The sequence below is a fragment of the Dromiciops gliroides genome, chromosome 1 (genome assembly GCF_019393635.1).
Source record: "Dromiciops gliroides isolate mDroGli1 chromosome 1, mDroGli1.pri, whole genome shotgun sequence".
NCBI classification, from domain to species: domain Eukaryota; kingdom Metazoa; phylum Chordata; class Mammalia; order Microbiotheria; family Microbiotheriidae; genus Dromiciops; species Dromiciops gliroides.
In genome coordinates this window covers 463613155-463632832 of record NC_057861.1, presented here as the reverse complement: position 1 = coordinate 463632832, position 19678 = coordinate 463613155, and positions in this window count along the sequence as shown.

Here is a 19678-nt window from a genome sequence, read left to right as displayed (position 1 = left end):
ACATAGTCTGCAGAGAGTACTAGCAGGAAATTGGGAGGAACCAGAAACTGATTCACAAAAAAATATAAATATACAGAAAGATTAAAATTTCTAAAGGAAAGAGCCACAATAAAAGTACAGAAAACAAAACTACAGAATCCTAACCCCCCAAAATAAAGATAAATAGTAAATCATTGAAGAATTTTTAAAAATTCTTTAAAACTATATAAGAAAAATAAAGGTGGGGAAGGGGAATGCTGGAATAGAATAGAAGGGGAAAGAATGAGCTAAGAGAACAAAGAGTAAAACATGTTAGAAAAAAGTGCAAAAAAGTTAACACATAAATATAAGAAGTTGGAGAGGAATGGGGGGGAGTTTGATTTCAAACTAACCACTTGACTGAAATGGGGGAATATATGGGAACAAAAGGCTAAGAAATAGAAAAGGAAACCAATACTGGGGCACCCTTGCAACATAGTCTCCAGAGAGTATTGCTCGCAGGAAATTGGGAGGAACCAGAAACTGAATAACAGAAAAATATAAATACACAGAAAGATAAAATTTCTTTCTTTCTTTCCTTCTTTTGGGTGGGGCAAAGAGGGTAAAGTGACTTGCCAAAGGTCACACAGGTAGTAAGTGTCAAGTGTCTGAGACTGGATTTGAACTCAGGACCTCCTGAATCCAGGACTGGTGCCTTATCACTGCACCACCTAACTGCCCTCCCTCTCCCCCCCCCCCCCGCCCCGACTAAAATTTCTAAAGGAAACAGCCACAGTAAAAGTTCAGGATACAAATCAAGAGAATCCTAACACTGAGAAATAAAGATAAATAGGAAATCATTGAAGAATTTTTTTAATTCTTTAAAACGATATAAGAAAAACAAAGGTGATGCCTAATGATACACACTATTTTGTGTACTTTGAAAAGAGCTTAGAACACCTAAAAACTCCAGAGTCCCTTTAACATAGAGAGAAACAGAGAGAAGGAAGAGGAAGAAAGATATTAAAAAGAAATTTTATCAAGATATAAAAATGGATTGAATAGGATACAGATATAAGAGGAACTAAACAAATAGGAGAATTGAAGATGAAGGAGAAGCAGAACTGAAGCACCATAAACTAAACACACTGACTACCCATAGACTTTGTGGGACAGCATTGCAGAATAAGAACTTGCATAAATGGGGACAAGAGAGGTGGAAAATTTAACCCAAGTCCATGGATGTATGACAAAGGAATAGTGATTTCTATAGTCTCTTGATCAGAAAAGAGAGGCTTCAAGAGAAGTGGGTTGAGTGGGAGATAACCCCTTGCTTAGCAGTGCCTTGAAGATAATTAGTAATTAATAAATGTTTCTTGACTAAGATTATGATGAAAAAGCCTTGCCATAATGGTAAGGAGAAGGGACTTTTAAAGGGCAAACCTATGGGTGAAGAGTTGTATGTTTGACAGTGAGTCACAGGGACTTAATGATGGATTTAATTGAAGTGGAGCTGGTACCTTGAGAGAACAGCTCCTTCTAGAGAATATTGTGACTCAGTGGGACGCATCCCAGAGCAGAAGGAATATATGAACTCCTAGGAGTACCGAGCATCCACAATTATGAAAAACATAAAACCAGATATAAAATAGTAAAAAATTTAATGTGGAAACTGATCATGCTGAGGGCAGGTAATAATATTGAACTGCATTATGTGGGGCACATGGGAATTTCTAAGATGAAGCACTGCTTCTGCCTAACCCTGCTCCTTTCACATAAGAAAAAAAAAGGGAGGACAGAGAAAGACTTCTAAAGGCAATAAACCAGAAATTGATTAGAACAAGGGACTAAAACCCCTGTACCTATGGAGCTTTAACCACATGAAGAACATAAACATAACCAAAGAATGATTTGCTAAAGTTATAGAACATGAATGGGTGTGGGGAGGGAAATGCTGGAATAGAATAAAAGGGGAAAGAATTAATTAAGAGAACAATGAGCAAAACGTTAGAAAAAAAGGTGCAAAAAAGGTAACAAATAAATATAAGAAGTTGCAGAGGAATGGGGAAGTTGAATTTCAAACTAACCACTTGACTGAAATGGGGGAATAGTTGGGGGAAAGAGGCTAAGAAATACAAAAGGAAACCAATACTGGAAATTAATAAATAAATACAACCCAACATTTAGGGAAAGGGCAGGATTTAGGACATGGAGAAAGCCTTTGGAAATAGAGTAGCATCAAACAATTTAAGCAAAACCATTAGCTGAGTCAAAACACTGACAAAAGAAGAAGGGGAGGGGAAAAAATAAAGCATCGATAAAGAGTCAAATGGAGGAAAATACGATCTTAACACTGATCACTTTAATCTTATTTGACTAGAGTAATCTAATATAATGAAAGAGATTAAGAGATATATGATTGCCTAGAGCCAAGTTTCCCCTCAAATGGAAAGAAGCTCATATTCCTTAATGATAATTTCTATTTCTTGTATTCTTGACTTCTTCTACTGGCCTCAAGGAGGGAGAAGGTTATACAACATGTACAAATATACGCATAAATATATGCAAGGTAATTTTAAAAGGATGAAAGGAGGTGGTACACACATATCATACACATATTTTATACATTACAAAGAAGAGATGTGTATCTCTCAGAAATAGAAAAAAAAACAGCAAGTCGCTTTACAAATTTAATAGATTATTTAAAAGAAAAACATTTATGAACTGTTTATCCTTGTGAAATTATTACCTTTATAATGCAGGAGCAGCTGGAAAGTGGGTAGCAGGTCCCCATGGGTCATGGTCCAATAAGTTAAAGTTATCCCAGGGGTTAGCTTTTTGCTTCAGTTTTAGCACTCAGCCAGCTCAAAAGGCTTCTAATTTCACATTTTGGAATTGGCCTGAAATATTTTATTTCTTAGAACTGCATTGGTACTCTCCTCCACCTCCTTTTAGTCTTATACCTCTCACATCAGATGAAGATCTCAGTGGAAAGGAAAAAAAAATCATCTATGTACAGGATGGATTATAATATGCTATGTAATTTATATGAAAATCAGCCTTAGGTGAGGATGAGGGAACAATGGAGTCATTTTAGGCCAGAGCCCTATGAAAGTCAAACATGAAAAACTCAAAAAAAAAAAATCCTTTCTTGAGTAATGTTATGTTCTTGAATTTAACTAGGAGATTGATGGAAGCTCAGAAAACAGAATGATGTTTGAAAATTCATGAGCTCTGCTTGAATTGCTTCTACAGGAACTGTAGTTAACATGGAAAGAGTCAAAGTTTTGCAGAATAAAATGCATTCAGCAAATGTACTCTGTGTATTTGAGATTCACTACTTTAGAAATCAAGGAACTCTGAAAGAATGATTAAAATATGTATTTTATTGTGATTATTCCCTTAATTTTGATACTTTGGCTTGATTAACAGGAGAATTCTTTTCCCCAAAATAAATAAACATTTCAATATATTCTTGGTAGTGACAGCAAATCATAGAAGAGTTCTACCAGTAATCAGTGAATATAATAGAAGTAAAGTCCACATTTGCTGCTTCCACTTTTGTAGCAAATTTTAGACTCATTCTTTGTGTTTAATATTGAAGTGACTTAAGGAGAAAAAATAAAGGTTTCTTTGATGCATTCATTGTAAGTTGTATAATTGGTAAAACGTAAGCTTTATATTATTTGAAAACAAGAAATTATTAAATTCCATTGTTAAAAATAAAATTTTCAAGTATCTCTAATAGACTGTGATACATTTTGTTTTGTCCTCAGTTTGGTTATGTTTATCAAAAGATTCAATATCTTCAAAATTTTGTTTTTCTGAAAATGTATTAAGAAGATCAATTGGTTATAATTTTGGAATTCTTGGATTGATTCGTTGCTTTGGGAGACTCAGCTTTGCTAAAATTATTGATTGTCCTATATGAAGTTTAAAGAATCATGGTTTTGAATTTGAGTTTTAAAAATTCTGGATGTGGTTATGAAGGAAGACAATTATTGAAATCAAGTATGTATAAAGACAAGATTACTGGAATGAAGTAGATCCAAATCAAAATGACAGCCACTTTTTTATAGGTCTTGGTTATTTTTACAGAGTGAATTTGTAGAAGAAAGTATATTCCATCATTAGCTAAGCAATGGAATGTTTTCATATAATCCAAGTGGACATAATGAATTCAAGACAATTAAGCCTCAAACAATGAAAAGAATAGTCATTGCAACAATAAAATATTAAGATGACAGGATTTATTAAGCATTTTATGAGTAATTTTTCACATTTTACCCAGAGCCCTTTTTTTCTTTTTGTTTAGTATTGGGAAAATGTATTAAAATGTTGAGAAAATACAATACATTGTTAAAAATAAACAAAATGGCATGGCATTATTCCCTAATAAGATATATTTTCAATGAAAGTACAAAACATAGTTTTATCTCTTTTCTGCAATGGACTCCTTACTGACTTTCCTCAAAAAGGGCATAATCCATTTAAGGGATCATTTTTAACCAATATCAAGACCTAGAGAGGGCAGCCTTGTTACTAAAGTAGGTCAAAAATCTAATCACCTACCTGGGAGGGCAGAGAGGTATCTGTTGCTAAGGAAAAAAGAGGTTAAGAAGGGTGTGGAGTCTGGGGAATGGATGAGGGCAGGGAGGAAAGGCGGTGTGAAAGACAGGGCTGGTGAAGCACCAGGCCTAATGGTATAAAGTACATTGTTGTGAGATTCACCTAAGTACAAAATCATTTTCCATTTCAGTAAGAAAAGTATCAGAAAATGTTTGCAGCTAACTGGTTTTCAAACACTTGGGAATAAATGAGTGGGAACCAATAGCTACTCTTTAAAGTAGGGCCACTGATGGCCCCTGTTGGAATATCAAGAGATGGAGCAACCTTTGGAAGTGTTTGATTAAGATGGGTAGAGGAGAGAGGAGACCCAGTAAAAAACCTTAAAGAAATGTGCTTGTGGCAATACAATGATCCAGGGTAATTTTTGGGGGGGGTTTTGTGAGGCAATTGGGGTTAAGTGGCTTACCCAGGGTCACACAGCTAGTAAGTGTCTGAAGCCAAATTTGAACTCAGGTCCTCCCGAATCCAGGGCTGGTGCTCTATCCACTGCGCCACCTAGTTGCCCTTAAAATTTATAATTTTTTTTTCTTTTCTTTTCTGGTGGGGCAATGTGACTTGCCCAAGTTCACACAGCTAGTAAGTGTCAAATGTATGAGGCAGGATTTGAACTCAGGGACTGCTGAATACAGGGCCAGTGCTTTATCCAGTGTGCCACCTAGCTGCCCCCTGATCCAAGGTAATTTTGAAGAATTTAGGATGAAAAATGCTATCCATGCCCAGAGAAAGAACCAATGGTGTCTGAATAAAGATTGAAGCATAATTTTTAAACTTTATTTTTCTTGGGGCAGATAGGTGGCGCAGTGGATAGAGCACTGGCCCTGGAGTCAGGAGTACCTGAGTTCAAATCTGGCCTCAGACACTTACTAGCTGTGTGATCCTGGGCAAGTCACTTAATCCCAATTGCCTCACTAGAAAACAAAACAAAACAAAACTCTATTTTTCTTGATTTTTTTTTTTGGTCTAGGTTTCCTTTCACAGCATGACTCATATGAAAATGTTTTTCATGCCTACACATGTATAACCTATATGAAATTGCTTGATTTCTCAATGGGTGAGGGGCAGAACATAGTGAGGGAAGAAGGGAGAGAATTAGGAATGAAAGTTTTTTAAATGAATTTAAATTTTATGTTTATATAATTAGGGGAAAATAAAATACTGAATCATAAAAAAAAATTTAATTTAAAAAGAAATGTTTCTGTCAAGGAAAAGTTTAGCTGGTTGGGGCCAGAATGCCTTGATGGATAAGAGTAAATTCACAATAACAGCTCCTGCTGCCAGCTGGTAACAGAATCCCCACGAGGGTCCTCCACAAATGTGTGACTAGAAGAGGCCAAGAAAACCTTCACTCTGCAGTAGTTAACTTCTCTCAATCTTACCACACCAAAGTTCTACTCTATGCCTCATTTTCACAATGAGAACATAATGAACCCCCTCATGAACTTCAAATGCTGGCAGTGACAGTATCTTAAAGGAATGTTACTAATTTTGGCATCATATTTCTTCAAATATAGTGGCTCTCTCCCCAAAGTATATATGTGAAATAGATGATATGGTTAGGTTTTTGCTTGTTTGTGTGTATGTGCATGTGAGTGTATTTATATATGTGTGCATATATTTATATACATACACACACATATTTGTATGGAGAGAGAGAGAGAGAATTAGAGAATTAGGGCACCACCCCCCTGCTGAGAAAGACATTGTGAGAACCAGGGCAGTGCCCCCTGAGGAATAAGCATGTGACTAGCATCCAGAAGTTACATTTACTCATAGAAACATTACATCTATTCATAGAACTGCCTGTAAGTCATGTCAATCAATGCTACCAGCCAATTAGCTTGGAGTTGTGTGTGGGGATCACCCCTCTTGTGGTACCACAAGGAGCTTCCCCTCTAGGAGGAGAATGGGATGCTTCTTATCAGTTGGAGGTCTGGAGGGTAGCAGGAGGACCAGATTAGCTAGGCTTTTTCTTTCTGAACTCCACATGTTCTTCCTCTCTTTTTTGCTAACTTCTCATATACTTTAATAAATGCTTAATGCCAAAAGGCTGGTACTATAGATTTTAGTCACACATTTAGATTTTAAGCATCTATCTATCTATCTATCTATCTATCTATCTATCTATCTATCTATCTATCTATCTATCTATATCTATATCCAAATTAGCACAAAAACAAAACCTGCCATACAAACCCATTTTTAACAATGCATTGAGATAGAGGCAGAAAGTTCTCTGTCCACAATCTGTGAGTCCCAGCTGAGTCTGTGAATATGGGAGAGGTTTATAAAAGGCAACTTATGTTTTCCTCTAATTTACACCAAACAAAAACTAGAGTGCAACAACTCTAGAAGACAGAGAAAATGCAAAATCACAAAACCCTTTTCAGTTTACATATGTCACCATCAATTTTAGGTTTTTGTACCTGACTCCTATAGAAAATAGATCAGAGAAATTATTATTTTCACAATGTCTCCTATAGGAAAAACCAGATCAGAGACAGACAGGAAAAATATAGTACCAGTTTATTTGTCCAAAGAACAAGCGGGCATGAATCATGTAGAGACTTCTTCCAAAGAAGGGGCTCAAAGACGCCTGTTTTTGTGAAGATATATAAATAGGGCATTATCAGTTTCATCAGCATGACATAACTCAACTTAAAAGCAAACACTATGTCAAGAATATATTAAATACAAGTCATCTTAACAATTTCAACTATAACAAAAACATATGAAATGCCAATCAGTTTGATAATTCAACTTAAAGGAAACACTATGATAAGATTATATGATTCCAAAAGGCGTTCAGCAAGAACAAGGATATTGATATGGTTTTATAAGATAGGGACTTAATATCCTGGAGAAAGAAATCAGCAGGTATAGACGTATCTCCTAGCTACCTGGGTTCAGTTTAAAGGTCATTTGGAAGGCATTTTGCTTTTACTAATCCAAAGTTTCATAAAATTCTTTTGGATAATAAGGCAGTTCCATCATATTCAGATAGTCCATGTATTCATCATAACAATACAAAAATGGAATATTAAGCATCTTAAAAAGGTAAACTGTGCATTATCTCTTGATAGGTAAGAAGCTGTTCAGGAGGAAAATGGATTAAACTCTAGTGTTTTGAACTCCAGAGATCAATAATGGAATAGCAGAAAAGTCAGTGAACTAGGAGCTCGAAGACCTGGAGATTTCAATCCTAGCTTTGCTACTTCCTCTCTTTGTAACTTTAGATAGGTCACTTCTCTCTGAGTCTGTTTCCTCAGCTTTAAAATGAGGATGTTGGACTTGAAATCCAAATGTCCTTCCAGGTTTAATGTTCTATGAGTTCAATTATCTCAGTCTTGTCTAAAGAAAGGCATGGAATCAATGTTCCCATCCAATTTAGCATTCTCTTTAGTAGGTTACAGTTGTTCCAAAAAGAATTAGGATATGACCTTTGCAATGAGAATGACAATCTTCCTCAACTGTAATAACATCTCTTAGAAAAGGCATAATTTCTACTGAAAACAAACCCTATGATGTAAAGGAAGTGGCCAAGGCCATTTTTTTTTGTCCACTTATGAAAGATTAAGATTCTACCTCTCAAAAAAAAAAAGATTCTACCTCTCCTACAACAGTTTATAAATCAGTATGTTATACTTGAAGGGCTCAACATAAGCATTATCCATTTTATTAAACCACACATACTCTACAAAGTTAACATTGATTTAAATCAAATTCCAAAATGGGCTGCTAGGTGACAGAGAATTGAATATAGGGCCTGGAGTCAGGAAGATTAATTTTCCTTAGTTTAAATATGTCCTTACATACTTAGTTGCCAGGTGACCCTAGGGAAGTCACTAAACCCTGTTTGCTTCAGTTTCTTCATCTGTAAAATGAGCTAGAGAAAGAAATGATAAACCACTCCAGTGTCTTTGCCAAGAAAACTCCAAAGGGGGTCATAAATAGTTGGAGATAACTCAATAACAAACAACACATTTCAAAGTAACACCAGTTTCTTCAGATAATCTCCCAATTTTTATAGAATTGTTCTCTGAAACAAAGTGATTTTTTTTCTTTTTTTGGTGAGGCAAGTGGGGTAAAGTGACTTGCCCAGGGTCACACAGCTAGTAAGTGTTAAGTGTCTGAGGCCGGATTTGAACTCAGGTCCTCCTGACTCCAGGGCTGGTGCTCTGTCCACTGCACCACCTAGCTGCCCCACAAAGTGATTTTTTTTTTAATGTACAAAAGGCAAACATTAAACAGAAGGCAAAGATGAAGGACATTCTCTATACCTTTGTAATGACCCTATTCAGTAACAGGAATAAAGAAAATTTTATGAATAACTAGGTTCTTTAAACAAAAGAAGTTGCATCTGTTGAAATATTTTAACAATTTCAACAGATCTTTATTAAGACAAATCATGCCTACATTTTGGTGGTGAGGATACTTTTCTTTACCCTAATGATACTTAATACTAATTTACCAGTCATTGCTTAGGCTTCAAAGGTCATGAGCAATTTCTGAGTCAAGTGATTGTCAAGTGGTTCTAATTTGTATTTATTTTGTTTGGGTGTCTTCTGGCTCTTAGTTTTTCCCGATGTCAGCATACATTACAAATTCTGATGTGTAAATATTTTCACTATGTTGGTCCCCAGAATGATTTAGCTGTGCATAAATGACTGAGGCTGTGCCTCAGGGTCACCACCAGCCCAAAGATATAAAGAAGAGTGGGACTGGAGGAGAAGCACACAGGCATCAAGTCTCATTTCTGCCTCCACCCAAGAGTCTTTTTCCACTATGTACTTTCAGTGAAAATGGGAGAGATCTGTTGGGGAAAAAAACACACCAAATTTCTAGTCAGATGACCTATCTTTGCATCCCAGAACTATAAACTTTTGTTGTCATTGTTGCTGTTATTGAGTACCCTGGAAGGATGTAATAAACCCTTTGGGGCTTGTTATGTTGAGCCTATCTGTAAAAAGAAAGGGTTAGACTAGATAGTTTCTAAATCTTATCCTTTTATACTCCCAGGGCTTGAACTGTAAAACATCCTTCAGGAATGAGTTCATTTCTTTGATCAAAGAGATACAGCTCCCAATAACTTACCTTAAGCATCCAGAGCATGCATCAATAACATCCACTATCCATTAAGTACATAATGGAAGACATTGAAAAATGCATTAAGCAGGAAGAGAAGAAATAAAGTGATGTTACCCAATGGACTTTAGGTCTTTGAAATGATCAAATCCAACAGCTGCAAAACTTGAATTGACTCTGTCTGATGATCATTCCCAATTTCTCATAATAGTCTTGGATCCTGAGATGGAATCTGAAGATTTTTTTTTTTTGCTTCGTTGCTATTTGTTCTACTTTCCTCACCCTCCCTCTTCACTCTATTCAGGAACAGTATTGTAATTAGACCACTGCCGTCTCTGATATCTTTATCTCCTACTTTGGCTATAATTAAGTTATAATTCACATGTGATTCTAAAATGCCTCACTGGACTATATAAGTAGAGACACCACTAATTCTACCCAACTTCAAGGCATGGAATATGACTGTTTTCTTCAGCTCTCTTCATTCTACACCTTGATTGGAGAGGTATAAGAAAACTAGGACACAATCACTGACCAAAGAAGTCTTGGAATCTAACAGGGAAGATAAGAGAGTTAATTATATTTGAGCAGAGTCTTCAGAACTTAGCTATGTGACCTCTAGTTGATACATAATTACTAAGTGAATCTTAAAGAGACACGTATTTTTCCCTTTGCTCTTGATTTGCTGGCCAATGCAACAAGTTTGAGGAGGCTTTGAATTCACCATTCATTATGGAATGTAAGTGAAGCAGTTACAGGAGACTAGACACTGGAAGCCACTGAAAAGGTACAGCTGCTGCAACTCCAGGTACTGTAACTATTTCCACCTTAAGCTACCACATGAGACATAAGGGGGCATGCAGGACAAGGTATCCGAGCCACTGGTAGCTGTTGACTTTCCATTTCATATCCAAGAAAGCATATGTTAAATGTGGTTTTCATGTTCTTTAAAGTTTGTTTAATTAACATAACTGCTGCGGTTTTCATGCTTTATCATTTCTGAATAGGAAAGTGCAAAGGAGAAAGTTACAGTGGCTACTAGGAGACAGGGAGGCAGAGAGAAGGGAACGGAGGGGAGGAAGAGGGAGGAGGGAGGGGAGGGGAAAAGACGGAGGGAGAGAGAGAGGGAGAGGGACAGGCACAGGAACAGGGACAGGGAGGAGGAGGGGAAGGGGAAGAGAGAGAAGGAGGGGGAGAGGGAGAGGGAGGCAGAAGGAGAAGGGGAGGGGGAGAGGGAAAGTAGAGGAGAAGGAGAAAAGCATGTACCTTGTTTTTTGTCTGCCTGCCCAGGATCTGACTGGGGATTTAGACACTATGAAATTGAATATGAGTGATTATTTATGTGGTAAGGATAAGTATAGAAACTGGATCTGTGATTGTATTTGTATAGCAGACTCCTAGAAAGAGGTCATAGTAGTTGGAGGAGAAGAGGAATGGCTAGACAAGAAGGGTGGCATTCATAGAAAAGAAATTGAAACCCCCTTTCCCCTATAGTAGTGAAACAATTGAACTTTTTCACCTTATAATTCAACCTACAGCCTACAGATTTTTTTTCACATTTCAGAACATTTAAAATATATTATTGAGCCCAATATTCACAATAACCCTAATGAGATTGATTTAAAAAATCATAGAGTTGGGAAGGAAAAGAATTTTAGCTTTCAAGTACAACTCCATCATTTAATAGTTGAAAAAAATTAGGTCCTAGGAGCCCGTTGATGGACAAGAAAATGGCTCCTTCCTCTCCACCTTGCCTTTTCCCTTTTCTTGGGCTGACAGTTCACCGAATTGGATACGAAGAGCGTCAACAACTCTATAATTTCTAAAAAAAAAAAGGGTGACCATCAATATTTACCATCTGCCCTATGTCTCCATCCTGCAGTGATCTGGCCTACTAATGCAACCCAAGGACCCTAGAACATTGTTATCTTTTCTATTGCTAACTCTTAGGACTTCTTAGCCTTTCAATCTTTTCTGTACTTGAACTTCCTATTATTTGTTGTCTTTCCCAATCAGAGTATGAGATACTTCAGATTAGAAACTGTGAGATTTTCCTTTTTGCATCCCCAGTACTTAGCACAATGTTTTTTACATAAATGCTTAATAAATGCTTTATTATTTTTAATGCTTGAAAAGAATTAAGGAATGAATTGGATGTGGAGGCAATATGTAGGCTTTCCTACATTTTCAAGAGAAAGGACATTAGTGAAGTAGCTAAGGTAGAGGTGTGTGGTGTGTGTTCCTGTCTCAAAGTAAATTACTTGTGTCTACTTTGTATATATTTTCTATTTATTTATCTGCATTTTGTTTTTGTGTTTTCCCTAGGAGGAGCCATACTTTATATCTCCTCTGCTATAGTCACAAAGCAGATATCAACAAGCCAAACACCTGTTTAATTGAACTGAACTAAGATTGAATATTTCTGTTTACAGCTTCTATTCACTTCTCCCAGATTAGCCCTCTCAGGCCCTTTGCTACATGATAGCAATTCATATACTTGAATAAAACTATCATGTTCCATAAAGTCTTATTTTGTTGTTTGTATAGTTTAAAGAAAGTGATTGAGAAAATGTTAATAATTAATATTAAATTTAAAAATATGTTGTATATGCTTTTATCCTCTCAAAAAACTGGTTCTTAACCATTGTGGAACAAGAATATGCAAAGATTACACACCAGAATCATGCAAGTACTAGAGATCATACCTGGGTAGCAGAGTGGTACAGTGGATAGAGTGTTGGGACCTCAACTCAGGAAGACCTAAGTTTAAATATGACCTCCTACTATACTAGCTATATGACCCTGGGCAAGTAATTTGAGGTCTTTGTCTCAGTTTCCTTAGCTGCAAAATGTAGATATAATAGCATCTATCTTTCAGGATTGTATGTGGATTAAATGAGATAATAATTGTAAAGCATTTAGCACGCTTGTCAAATAGTAAGCACTATATAAATGTGTGAAATATATAAACATATATACATGTGTATGTGTAGGTATATGTATATGTATATTGTGTAACATGTGTATGTTTGCATGTAGATATATATGTATACATATATGGAGATTATAAGGATGTTTATATAGATATGTATTGTGTATCTATACATATATCTAAATGTAGATATCTTTATGTTGATTTTATATAGACAAAATATATGTATATTTAGATTGATAATTATATGTACATGTATCTATATGTTGATTACACACACATATGTGTACATAGAGGTATACCTATAACTATACCTATACCTATTCCTACACTCTACATGTTGAACGGAATGCATCCTGTTCAAGAACAATGAGCAGGGTGACAATATCACCAGAGGATTTGTACTTTCATTTAGACGTGCACTTTGGGCACATGTGATCCTTATGTGTGTAACTCACCACACATTCACTGCCACACCTACTATAGTAGAGTTTCACAGTTGACTACTTCCATGTGAAATCAGGGGAGGGAAAGCAGTAACAGTCCCTTTCTCTACCTGCTACCAGCTCATTGTTCTTATTCATTCTATCATCTTGGATTAAAATCAATAGATATTTCCTTATTAGCTGCTGAAATTGTGACATCTCTCATTAGTTCTGAGCTACAACGCCTAATTTATTAAATGTTATTTACTAAATAAATTGAAGAAACTGCTTTACCATAGATTCTCTCTCTCTCTCTCTCTCTCTCTCTCTCTCTCTCTCTCTCTCTCTCTCTCTCACACACACACACACACACACACACACACACACACACACTCATATACACATTTCACTCAGTCTCTATCCAACCTCCTAAGGTGAAGTGTACATCAAGGGCTTTGACTATACAGTGTGATTACAGTGTAATAACAATAATAACAACAGTGCATCCTGGTCCTTGTTCCTGTAACTGCTGTAGTCACAATTACTTAAGAACCAGAAAAGTAAGTTCTTGTCAAAACATTCAACATCAGAAATTGGTAGGATTTTATTAGTGGAAATGACAATAAAGAAGAGGCATAAACTTCTACTTTGCTGCTGTGTCCTAAGGATCATGGGACTTTTCCAACTGACTTACAGTTGAAACCTTCCACGTGTGTTAGAATTTGTGTTCCTTGAGAATGATTTTTTTGTTTGTTTCTTTGGTTTTGTTTTGTTTTTTGCTTTAAAAAAAAATTCAATACTTTGCAAAGTATTTGACACATGGTAGGCATCTAATAAATATTTATATGTTGGACAGGCTGATGGGCTATTGTATGCACCAGTAGCATATGAGCTATTTGAAAATAGGAGCTATCATTTTTTTTCTTACCTAGCATAGTGCTTTGCACATAGAAAGTACTTAATAAATGGTTTGTTCAATGATCCATGAAAGTTCACCAAATAATAAAATAAAGACAGATGTTGAAGTCAAAACCCAGATAGGTTAATGACTTGCCCAAGATCATATAGATAGAAACTGGCAAAGCTTGGATTCAAATTCATGAATCCCAAATGACTGTAAATTCAGTATTCTTTCCACTGCATTGAATATTAATGAAATTGTGGGTATAGGTAATGAAGGGGAATATATTACAGAAAATGAAAAAAAAAAGACTCAAATATCACATTTATTAGATCCAGTTAAAACTTTATTAAATTGAAGAGTGTCTTCCATGATATAATTAGTGAATTAATAATTGGGGATTACAAAAATTCTATTCATTACTTTCATTGCTCAGTCAGAAATTTCTGGTTGTTTAAAATCGTTATTATAACTTTCTAATTTTTACTTTGTTGATTTTGACACTCCTCTCCCCCATTCCTCTTATCATTGTAGTCTGGTACTCTGGTCAGCCGTTTATCTCACTTTACCTGTGCATTTTCTATTGTCAGGATAGTTCAGACTTTTAATTCTAAGTCCTCATGGCCAGACCATATTCTGTTTTGCATAGAGTTTTTAAAAAAATCATTAAGCTCATAAATTATAGTTGTCCTAAGGCTAGCCTGAAGAAAACATTCCCATGGGCCAATTCCATATGCAAAAATAGTGTAATCATTAGAGCTAAATTTATCAGTCACAGAATCTCAGAGGTAAAAGAGAACCCCCAGAGACCACCTAATATGACCAAACCTGATGAAAAATCTCAAAAATATCCTAAATAAGAAGTCATCCAGTTTTTTTACTTAGAGAATTCCAATGGTATGGAATGCATTAAATAATTCAGAAGCCATAGTTTCTGGGTAATTAATCATTTTATTCATCGTAGTAGCAATAATTAATCAAAGGAGTGAATGATACTCTCAAATGTCAAAGACGAATCACATGGTATTCAATGGGTCAGCCCCATAAGAGAATAGTTGTTCTTTCATCTCTGTTCCTGGAAAACATAACTCTCACTATTCAACTTAGGATATCTTGAGCTTTTTTTAGTCCTACTAAGTAATATCTCAGTCCATTAACTACTCAGATATTTCAACAGAAGCTATTTAGCCATGGTTCCTCCATGTTGTATTTATCAGCCCCCTCCCCTGCTTTTTTTTTTTTTTTTTTTGCAGGGCAATGGGGCTTAAGTGGCTTACCCAAGGTCACACAGCTAGTGTCAAGTGTCTGAGGCCGGATTTGCACTCAGGAACTCCTGAATCCAGGACCAGTGCTTTATCCACTGTGCCACCTAGCCGCCCCCCTCCCCTGCTTTTTACTAGATTATCATCTATGACCAATATCTTATGTATGGATATACCCCAGGATGCTATCTCTTCTTGCTATAAACTTTGTCGTCAGCTTTCAAGGAGTCAAAAATTTCACCTTTATGTAGTAGATTTTATACACACACACACACACACACACACACACACACACACACATACATATACATATATATACATACATACACACACACCCATGTGTGTATGTATATGCATGTGTGTGTGTGTATATATATATATATATATATATGTCTGTGTGGTGTATGTGTATATATGTATATGTATTCAAATATGTATGTGTGTATTTATATATCCAGACCTCATCTCTTCTTTGTGTTCTAATCCTTCTCCAATCCTACGGCCTCTAATCATCTAATTTCCTGCCAGACATTTCTACTTAGATGTCCCAGAGGCATTCCAAATTCAATCAGTCCAAAATAGAACACCTATTTCCCCCCAAGTCCAACTTCCTTTAACTTCCCTATTTCTTTCAAAGATACCATTTTTTTTAGTCACCTGGGTTTATAATCTGATTTGTCACACTACTTCACTTCCTCCCACAAAACCCATATTCAATGAGTCGCCAAATACTATTGAATCTAGCCCCAAAGCAGTCTTTCTGTGTCTCCCTTCACTCATTAATATGGCCACCATTCTAGTTTAGACCCTCATCACTTCTTGCATGATCTACTATAATAACGTTCTAATTATTCTCCCTTTCAAATCCATTCCTCACACAGCAAATTGATATGCCTAAAACATTTTTTACTCTTCCACTCTTTTGCTTAAGAAGTTTCAGTAGCTTCTCATTGCCCTGGGATAAAACAGATTTTTTTTTGGGGGGGGGCATTTAAAACCCTTCATAATTTGACTTCTACCTGTTTCCACCTGATATCACATTATCCCCCCCTTATACATTCCACTCTAACTGTCCTACTTGCTGTTATCTATAAATGGTCTTGAATTTTTAGTCCTTGTGCTTTTATATAGGTTGATCCTGTTACCTGAAATGCCTTTCCTGCTTACTTCTGCTTCTTGTAATCCTTAATCCTCTTCAAATATAAATTAATATATAATTGCCAGCTAGTTCTTACACATCTTAAAATGTGAAATTCTAAAGGCTAAAGTTGGTAATTCCACCAGGAATAATGTGTTATACTGCAACCCTATCAGCATTCTTTTCTACTAGTTTGATGGATATGAAGTGGTATCTCAAAGTTATTTAATTTACATCTCTTCATTAGTAAGGCAGGACAATCCCCCCCCCGCCCTGCCCCCGAAATTATTGACAATTGCATCTGCTGAAAATTCTTTGCTTATATTTTTGACAATCTATTTGAGATTCATTAGCACAGATAATTGAGCCTATGGGAACTGATGAAAAAGAGCACCATGTAAAATAGTATCAAAGGGGAAGAGAAGAAAACCTAGGACAGATCCCAGTGAAGCACCATTGTTAGTGGGTATGACTTGGATAATGATCCAGCAACGGGAAGTGAGAAGAAGCAATTATATAGGTAGGGGGGAGAACCAGGAGCAAATAGTGTCCTGAAAAGCTAGAGAGAAAAGAATATCAAGGAGAAGAGGGTGATGAAGAGTGGCAAAGGCTGCAGAGCAGTGAAGAAAGATGAAGATTGGAAAAAAAATATTAGATTTGGCAAGTAATTTTGGAATGATGATTTCTGTCAAACATCAGACTGTAGAGCGTTAGGAGAGTGAGAATGGAGGAAAGTAGGTGAATTGGAGGCCCCTACTGTGGGCAGCCTTCATAAGGTATTTAACCATAAATGGCAGGAGAGATATGGGATAGGAACTAATGGGGATGGATAGATCAAGTGAGGATTTTTTTGAAAACAAGGGATATATGGACATGTTTGTAGGCAGAATGGAAGCAGACAGAGAGACTGAAGATAAGAGAAAGGGTGATAAAGGAAGCAATCTGTTGGAGAAGGTGGGATAGAATGAGATGACGCATAAATATAAAGGGGTTTGCCTTGCTCATTATGTGACACAGGGGAAGAAAGATACAGTGGCAGAAACATGGGTGATGTGAAACGAAATGTTAGGGAGAAGAGGGAGCTCTTGGTGAATAGCCTCAATATTTTTCCTTTAAAATATGAAGCATGGTTCTTAGCTAAAAGGCAGGAGGAGAGGGAGCCATTATAGGTTTGAGGAGGGATAAAATGGTTTGGAAGTACCCCTGCAGACAGTAGGATAATGAGTTAATAAAATAGGTGTAAGGAAATTAAAGTTATGCTGTATCATTTAACAATTGATTCTTACTCTTTAATCTACCTTATTCCCCATTATGTCAAGCCCCATTTCTCAGTTATGCTCAAAAATTCAGTCTCTCCCAGTCTGTATTGTCTTAAAGGTGTTGAAAGGGAATAACTTTGTCATTCCCTTTGTAATTTTTTTCTAGCCAAGATTACTAGAGGCAGTTGAGGCCTATGAAGCAATGAACATTTCTTAATTGTCAGAGGGATATGATCATCCACAACTGAAAGCCAACCTGACTTTCCCAGCTCTATCTAATTGTGGCATTCTTCAACCACTCAGAAGAGTATTTTTTCCCTTCTTATCATGGTCTCTGACCTGACAGAGGGTGGCAGTCTGATCCACCACATTATCAACAGCTGTGCTGTCATCCTTGTCAAATTTTGTTTCTGTACCTGTCCTTCTATGGAGAACAAAACAAAACAAAACAAAACACCAGATCAGAGAACTGCTAGGGGAAGACTTAGTACCAGTTTATTTGTCCCAAGAACAAGCAGGCATGAATCATGTGGAGACGCCTTCCAAAGAAGGAGCTTGAAGACTCTCTTTTTCTGAGGGTATCTAAGGATTCTTTGCTCACTGGTTACAAGGTGTTCTCAGTTTCATTAGCATTATACAAATCAACCTAAAAAGCAAATTCTATAACAAGAATGGACAATGGATAGAATGAAAATCACTTTAACAATGTCAGTTATAACAAGAATGTAGAAAATACCAATCTGTTTGATAGTTTTATTTACTGGAAACATTATGATAAGATTATATGATTCTCCAGAAAAGGGGATTTGCAAAGGACAAGGATGCCCAGATATTTTTTACAAGATACGGACTTACTGTCCTGGGGAAAGAAGTCAGCAGATAGGGACTTATCTACTGGCTATCTGGGTTCAGTTTGGAGTTCAGTCAAAGGATGTTTTGCTTCTATTAATGCAGGGTTTCCTAAAATCCTTTGGGATAATAGAACAGTTCCATCAAATCTAAGTGGTCCATACATTTATCATAACACCCTTAATCCACTGTTACCTTACTCAATTTGCCTTTTTTGCACTTTACTTTCTTTTTAAATTTTTTTTTTCAGGGCAATGGGTGTTAAGTGACTTGCCCAGGGTCACACAGCTAGTAAGTGTCAAGTGTCTGAGGCCGGATTTGAACACAGGCACTCCTGAATCCAGGGCCGGTGCTTTATCCACTGCGCTACCTAGCCGCCCTGCACTTTACTTTCACAGGTGTAAAAGGATTACCTTGGTAGAGTGGGGGACCAGTTTAAGTTATGTAACACAAATTTGTAGTGAACTCAACACATAGTTTCATGATTTTATCTACTTTATTTCAGCAACACATTAACAAGAGCAAAGGTGGGAATGACCTAAGGTTAAGGTTTGGTAAGGTAAGAGGGGAGACGTGATAAGAGGGTGAGGGATTTAAGAATAGAGGGTATTGTAAAATTGAAGTGGTTCACCAAAAGGTGAAGATGAGGAAAGGAGAAGAATATAGTTCAAGTTGGGATGAATGACTGTTAGCAGTGCAAGGATTCAATACAAAAGAAAAAGACATCAGGGCAAAGAAAGTACTAAAGCCTCCAGTTCCCTTTGACATATTTTCTATATATCATTATATTCTGTTTGTAAGTTCTCTTCCTACACACACATATACAAATATGTATATACATATGTATATATGTGCACATAGCATAGGGAAGGAAGGAAACATTTATCAAGTCTATTACATGTCAAAAATTGTGCTAAGCACCTCATCTGATCCTCACAAGAAGCCTAGGAGGTATGTGCTATATTGCCCCCATTTACAGTTGAGGAAACTGAGGCAAATAGAAATTAAGTAACCTGTGCTGTCCCAAAGGCCAGATTTGAATTGAAGGCTTCCTGACTTAAGTCCATGCATTCTATGCAACTCTTCACCTAATTGCCTCTAGAGGAGGCCTAAAAAAATTGTTTATAGATAGAAAAGTAGTCATCTAGAATTTATTAAGTACTTACTATGTGCCAGGCACAGTGCTAAGTGCTGGGAATGCAAATACAAGTAGAAGGAAAGAGTCCCTACCCTCAAGAAGCTT